This window comes from Cryptomeria japonica, chromosome 4 (assembly GCF_030272615.1).
Source record: "Cryptomeria japonica chromosome 4, Sugi_1.0, whole genome shotgun sequence".
Taxonomy (NCBI): domain Eukaryota; kingdom Viridiplantae; phylum Streptophyta; class Pinopsida; order Cupressales; family Cupressaceae; genus Cryptomeria; species Cryptomeria japonica.
This window is the reverse complement of record NC_081408.1, coordinates 478,967,033-478,974,680: the sequence shown is the minus strand read 5'-3', so window position 1 is coordinate 478,974,680 and position 7,648 is coordinate 478,967,033.

Sequence of the window (7,648 nt, the reverse complement as noted above, 5' to 3'; positions counted from 1 at the left end):
TTTTCGGGCACGTTAGCACACTCGACACTTTTCAAGGCTGTTTTTTAAGTCTATTTAATTATTTTAAACTTTTGCCTGAAAAAGAGCTTTATAGACTAAATTATATTTAATTAAATTTAAAACGTTCAATTCCGGGCGAAGTTCTCACAAATGTGTTCACTTCCTACATTCAGGCCGAAATCCACCCTAAGCCGTTGATCTTTGCTCATCCAATAGACGATGGTACCTATTGTAAGATGTCATGGGCCCCATGACTTCTGTCATTTTCGGGCACGTCACCACACTCGAGTCACTTTTCGGGAGTCAAGACTCTTTTTTAAGTCTGTTTAATCATTTTAAACTTCCGCCCGAAAAAGAGATTTATAGACTTAATTATATTTAATTAAATTTAAAACGTTCAATTTTGGGTGAAGTTCTCACAAATGTGTTCACTTCCCACATTCAAGCCAAAATCCACACTAAGCCGTTGATATTTTCTCATCCAACGGATGATGGTACCTGTTGTCAGATGTCATAGGTCCCACGACTTCTGCCATTTTTCGGGCACACCACCATACTCGTGTCACTTTTCAGGACTGTTTTTTAAGTCTGTTTAATCATTTTAAATTTTAAACTTCCGCCTGAAAAAGAGCTTTATAGACAATTATATTAAATTAAATTTAAAACGTTCAATTCCAGGTGAAGTTCTCACAAATGTGTTCACTTCCCACATTCGGGCCGAAATCCACCCTAAGCTGTTGATCTTTGCTCATCCAACGGATGATGGTACTTGTTGTCGGATGTCGTGGGTCCCATAATAAGAGACATTTAAAGATGTGCAAGAGTTTGAGATAACGATCAAATATAATGTTAATATCGTTTGTAAATATATGAAATTTAAAAATAGTATAGAACATGAAACTTAGTTTCTAGAATAAAAAAATTAACTAAATAAAAATATAAATTTTGATACACAATTTGAAAGGTAAAAGTTTACTATAAAAAAGAAAACATTGAATATTAAATCTAAAATATTAATTTAAAGTTTAACAAAATTCTTTAAAAATATGTTTATGATATATAATTTTAAAAAATAGTTTAAAAAAGTATATTAAAGTTCAACATTAATTTAGTGTAATATAAATTTTAATTTAATTTAATTTAATAAATAAATAAAGACTAAAAATATATATAAAAGTTCAACATAAATTTAGTTTAATATAAATTTTAATTTAATAGAATTTTATTGATAAATAATGTGGTGAATCTTATTGATAAACATGCACCTCCTAAGGACCTATGCAATATGCATTACCTTTGATCCTAGATTCCTAGTGAGTATTAAAATTTGAAACACCTGATGACCCACTATAAGTCTATATATCACCTACAAAGATCAAAGACATACTCTCACGAGGGGTTCTCATTGATGATCGATCCAACATGTATGGTGAATGTAATAAGTTAAGAATATCTTTATACTTTACAATTGCATGAAGTAACATATCGATATGATAAATTTGATTTAGTGGTTAAGATATTAGATGGTTTCTCTTGTCTTCCTATAGGTTCTATTACTCTTCCTGTTAAGGTTGGTACTAAGTGCTTAGATGTCATTTTTGCTATCATTCCTAAAACCTACTTCAGATCAATTTTCCATGAAGTTGGGACATCCTTGCCCTCGATTCTCTTCCATGAAAGTGATCCCATCTACCCTTCATAAATGTCTTAAATTTATTCATTATGACAAAATCTTAATTATAAACCATAGCATGTACCCAGTACCAACCCACACATGCACTAGTTCAAAACTTCAACAACAATTGAGTTGGTCTTTTAGTTTTAATTCACTTGTTTTTCGCGAGATAAACTTCTGTTTTATATATATTTATAAAATTATAATCAACGATAATCAATGCACAAATAATTAATGGAACAAACTGATTTTTTTTTATATATTAAATATAGAGGAAGAAGCATTACATAAAAAAGATCACAGTATTAAATTTATTTCCATTGTTTAACAAAATATTGAAATAACATAGCTCATGAGTCATAGACAAAAAGCATTTTTCATTAATAAAAATGAAATAGATTTATAGAAAACATTTTTATATCCATAAGACTCTAAGAGGCAAACTGAAACAAACTGGAATTTGAAAAATTATCATTAATATTTATGCTTTGGAAATTTACAATTTTTACATTTGAGACTTGAGTCCCTCAAAAACTTAAAAGCCAAAATGAGTGAGCCACTGAGCCTGTGAGGTTTGAGGACATAGGCAAAAAAAAAACTACTAGGGGGTTAGGGCTAGGGCACAAGTAGTGAATGATTTACAACTTCGCCCTAAGAATCTGACCCTCCTTCCATGTAGAATTCTTCAGACAACATAAGTTGAGAGAATTCTTCAAGCTACATGTAGTTTGGAAAGTCGTCCAGAAGCAACCATTTCCAGAGGAAGTCCCTGCCAATCCGTGTCCATTTCTTGTGACGCGTCCATTTCTTGTCCGCATTCAGGTTCAGGAGAAACGTTTGCCTGGCCACTGACACTGTTTGGTCAGGGAGGAGAAGCTTGGATAATTCACTCGCCCAAGGGATCCCCACACCTACTTCTGCAAGGATGGCAACAATAATGTCATCTACAAGGAAGTCTTCCTTAAAAACCTTCCTCAACAACATCAACATATCCACCTTGTCTCCTCCAAGATCCAGAAGAGACGCCAAGAACCGAGATGTAATGTCCGTGTTAACACAGTATCTATTTTTTTGTTTCGCAGAAACTCTCTACCCAACACCATCTGCACAACCTCATTGGTGAATGACCCAACCTCCTTGCAGACTGATTGGAGGGTTGGGTCTCTCACGGAGTCCAGAAAGGCCCTTTGGTCCTCTGCAGAAATAGTTCTCAAGTGGATGGGAGTGTCCATCTTGAGAAATCAGATTAACAAATTAAACAACCCGAGCCTATAAACCTAAACCAGAGGAAGAATTTAAATACCGTGAGCTCCGACGATTTATCTACCAAATGGCAAAGGCTAATTGAAGATGAAAGAAGCAGAGATTGTATATAAATAATTGAAGCTCTTGATTGTAATAATTACTTCTCTAACCGTATTAATTGCTTTAAATTTTTTAAAATCTTTCATATCTTTGCAAATCTTTCCCATAAATGCACGAGTGTGCGAAATTGGAAACAACTATAAACCAGTACCAAGTTGGCAAGTACTACATTGGAAGTCATGGGGACAGAGTGGATTGCAGTAAGTGAATAGATATATATTAAATGACCAAAATTATCGATTGTGATTCGTGACATTTGATACGTGTCTATTTAATCCAATTCCATTCTGGGCACTTTCTGGTGAGCTCTGTTCTCTTTAGAAAATTGAGCCAAAATAAAACTTCAGCCATTGATCTTACGATCATCGAACGATTTAAAATCATTGATGGATTTTAGGTATGTGTCACCCTTCACATGTCAAAGAGGCCACACTTATTGATACATCGTGCAGAGTCTGGACTCAATGTGATGTATTGATGTGATGTGATGTGCCTTGTCTATTAATGGCAATGAATTCATGAAATCGCCAATAAATTATATATGTTTCCATAAATAACAAAATATTCGCCAAAAGAAATTAAATAATTTTCAAGCGGTGGATAAAAATCGCCAATACATTTAAATAATTTTTCCTTCAGAGTAAAATTTTTTGCCCATACAATTATATATTTGTTCCTTTTGACAAAAATTGTTCGCCTCCTACAATATATATTTTCCCCATAGAACAAGGTATAATTCACCATAAATTTATGGAATTTTCGTACCTTAGAAAAAAATCGCCAATACAAAATAATTTTTTGCCCTATTTTGAAATTTTTTTTGCCATCAATATGAAAATTTCCCCTCGAAAATAAAGTTCGATTCGCCAAGATTTTACACAGTTGCTTGGGGGTGGTTTCTTAAAGTTATCCCTGGAGTAGAGAAGCATAATAGATCATACCTCATGCCCAATTCGAACACTGATGCACATAAAAAAGTATGAATACATAACCAATAACCATTATTACATCCATCTCCAGTTGGAGTGTTCAATACTTACATGATCCATGATACAATGCACAATCAAATATACAAATGATTACATCATACAAGAAAGAGAAGAGAATGAGAAGAATTCAGTATTGAGGAAGGAGGTAAAATCTATTGATCTAGTCATGAACCGTCCTTGGATCCCCAAGACTGGTTGGCAACACCATCCAACCATGTGGTACCCTCAGGTCCACCCCATTGTGCTTGAGGAGATAGTGACATGTCCCAAATAGTCATACAAGAAAACAAGGGAAGTAATAGGCTTACACGAGCCATATATGGAGCAAATGCTCAAGATGAGCATATCAACCCAACAAGAGTTTTAAAGCCACAACAAGATGGAAATGCCAACAATGCAACACTCACATCAAAGAGATACAATCAAGAGAGAGGGTGTCTGAGCATCAATAAGTAAAACATCAAAAGAGTGAGGAAGCATCCTCAGTCAACAACAATAAGGACAAGGAGGCACCCACAAGAGAAACACCAAATTTGCCTTACAACATATATCACAACGAGATAACTAAAAGATCAAGCAACAATAAATCCATAGGGTGCTACTCAACTATTAGGTCCTAGATACTAGAGTACCAGTGTAGGGAGTGTCATCATGTGTGCTTGTGAGGACACACCACACCGAACCAAGTATTCTCTCATACATATGAGAATGATGATCAAGCATGTCCAATCGCTACATGTGCAAACATGTCTTTCCAAACAAGTCCCAATTGCTTCATGTGCGAGTATGCCTTCCCAAGTCATCCTTAGCCTCGTACTAGCACTCAAGGCATGCTTGAGGAACCAATTATCTTAGTTAATGTTTTATCCCATCCCAAGTTTATTATTATGTTATCACAAGATTACAAAACTCCCCAATCGGATTGCCAAGCATACCACTTATGGGTTGAGGACATGATTGGGAGCCACTCCCTAAACCCACTTTAGTACTTAGTCCTAGGCTCATCCCTTTCAATTGAACAAGGAATTAAAATAAAATACAATGCAATGATTCACTTGCCATAATTACATTAACATCATATATCTCTTTTACAAAATGCCATATCAACCATATACAAGGCATACTCAATTGGTCATGCTACCAATAGAACGATTCCACTTGATACCACATTGAATTGCAATCACATAAGAAGATACAAGAGATCCATTTGAAGATTTCCATAAGCACTCAGGAATTCATAACAATTGCTCATATCAAGAGTTATCAATTCATTCCACTCAGGAAAGCAATACGATGCCCACACTCGAGACTCATGCATGAATGATAACAATGCATATAGATACATATATTAATCATCATAATAACATCTCAAGAGTCATACACAATGCATATCAATACCATTACCCAAGGAGCAACCTAAAGGTCTCCAATTGTGAATTCGATCTCAAATTGATCCCAATCCAGAAGTACAAGTGCAATTTTCTAAGGCATCTCATAGAAGCATACCATGACATCACAATTTATCTTAGTCAAGGTCATTTAGACTCAAGAATCAAGGAAGATTGGAGAAACAACTCAAGTAGGGAAGAAGAGAAGGCTAAAACCCAAAAGCAACTCATTGTTAAACAATTACGTGATTATGAGTGCAATCGTGTGAATCCCCAAGCAATTGCATGAATCCCTAAGCAAATGTGTAATCCTATCATCAATTGCGTAATTCTGGGAGCAGATGTGTGATTCCACTTTGAAAAACCATCTAGGGCATCAAGTTTGATAAAAAGGAAACATAGGAGGTCAAATTGGATACCAACCCATTTGAAAACTACTTCATGACACCCCCAAAACACAAAAATGATATCAAACTACCATTAAACCCACTTCGACATATTTGGAGAATATTTCCCATATAAATTCAAGTTTTCAACAAATGTAACATGCAAATCATAGAATCAAATAAGCAAGGAGATTCAAATAGAAAGCATGCTTAAATCTCATCACAAACCATTTGCAACTTACTCAAATCAATTCAATTGAGAATAAAGGGAGAAATTAAAGATCCTCCTCAACCTTAATGGAAACTTCAACTTGAAATGCAAACTACATACACCAAAAGAAGCCAAATATTTTGGGAAACTCAAAGCACTCACCAACACCAATCTTTCAAGTTAATGCCCACAAAAATCCCTCTATCTAATCTCCCCCATTCAACAAACCAAGTGTCACACTTAGGGTTTTGAGAGAGAGCAAGAGGAACAAAAATGAGTAAGTGTTGAGAAAATGAGCTCCACTCCAAAATATAAACTCATTTTGAGGGAGGAATAAAATAATAGTAAAAAACTAATTTAAAATCCAATTATCAAATAAAATCCCAAAAGACCTCCATGATTAATCATTCAAACACCATTAAATCAAACACAATTACGACATATTCCATATTTAATTATTGAGTCACTCCAACAATATCAAATTACCATTGATGCATGTGATAAATGATGACATATCTCAACTGGTTGACTATGCACAAACAATCATTTTGGGCTGACTCAACATTATGATTGGGTTTGTTGAAAGCTACCAACCACGGTAGTCAGGGCTCAAAATAATAAAATAATAAAAATAATAAAATCAAAGGAATTGCCTTAATCAAGAGGCAACAAGCTTGGCTCGGGGTATTAGGCTAGTGTGCTATCTCCTGTTAACCACCATTGAGGAAAACCTATGAGGCCAGGCGGAGTTGATGCCTTGTACTTGTAGTCACTAGAATATTCACACGTCAAGTGTACGTGCTAATGCATATATAAATAAAAAACCAAATTAACTCAAACTATTGAAGGGGACTTTAAACCGTATGGATTCTCTTATTCAAATGATACGATATCACCCCTTTCACATCTAATTACCAATTAATCTCCATAATTATAATATAATCTAATTAACTGTGCATTAAACAATATTATGAATATTATTTCTCTATATCAATGAGCATATAAATATTCCTTAGATGAGGGCAACACAATAGCATTGTTAGTAACATGACATCTCATCAAATCAAAATAACATGGAATATGATTTATCTTTTAATCAACTAATCTAGTTAACATCATTTATCTCATTCTAAACATTACACAAATCAACATTTATATCCATATCTCTCACATGGCAATTCTGAATCACAACATTGGTCTATCTCAATCATCAAGCACAATAGGTCTAGATTATGCCATAGCAACACCCCAATGAGTCAAGTACCCCAGATTAGTCATGCAATGTTTCTTACAATCAGACACAAGAAGAAATCACACATCTCAATGCAACAACACAATCAAATCACCATGAAGCAATCCAACACATCATTGGTCTAGATCGTTCACGGACATATATCAAAATTGAGCATAAGATACACTGAAAATCACATACACTGCAACATTTAAGAGTGCAAAGCAATATTAAACACCAAACAAAGATCCACATCCAAACGAGACACAATCCATAGGCACGAAGCCAAGTTCACATAAAGAAGTATGCAATGCAAAGAAGTAGGTAGGAGGGGCATTACATACTCCCCCCTAGGAATAAGCTTACTCCTAGAAGCCTAAAATCAAGAGGAAGACACTATAAA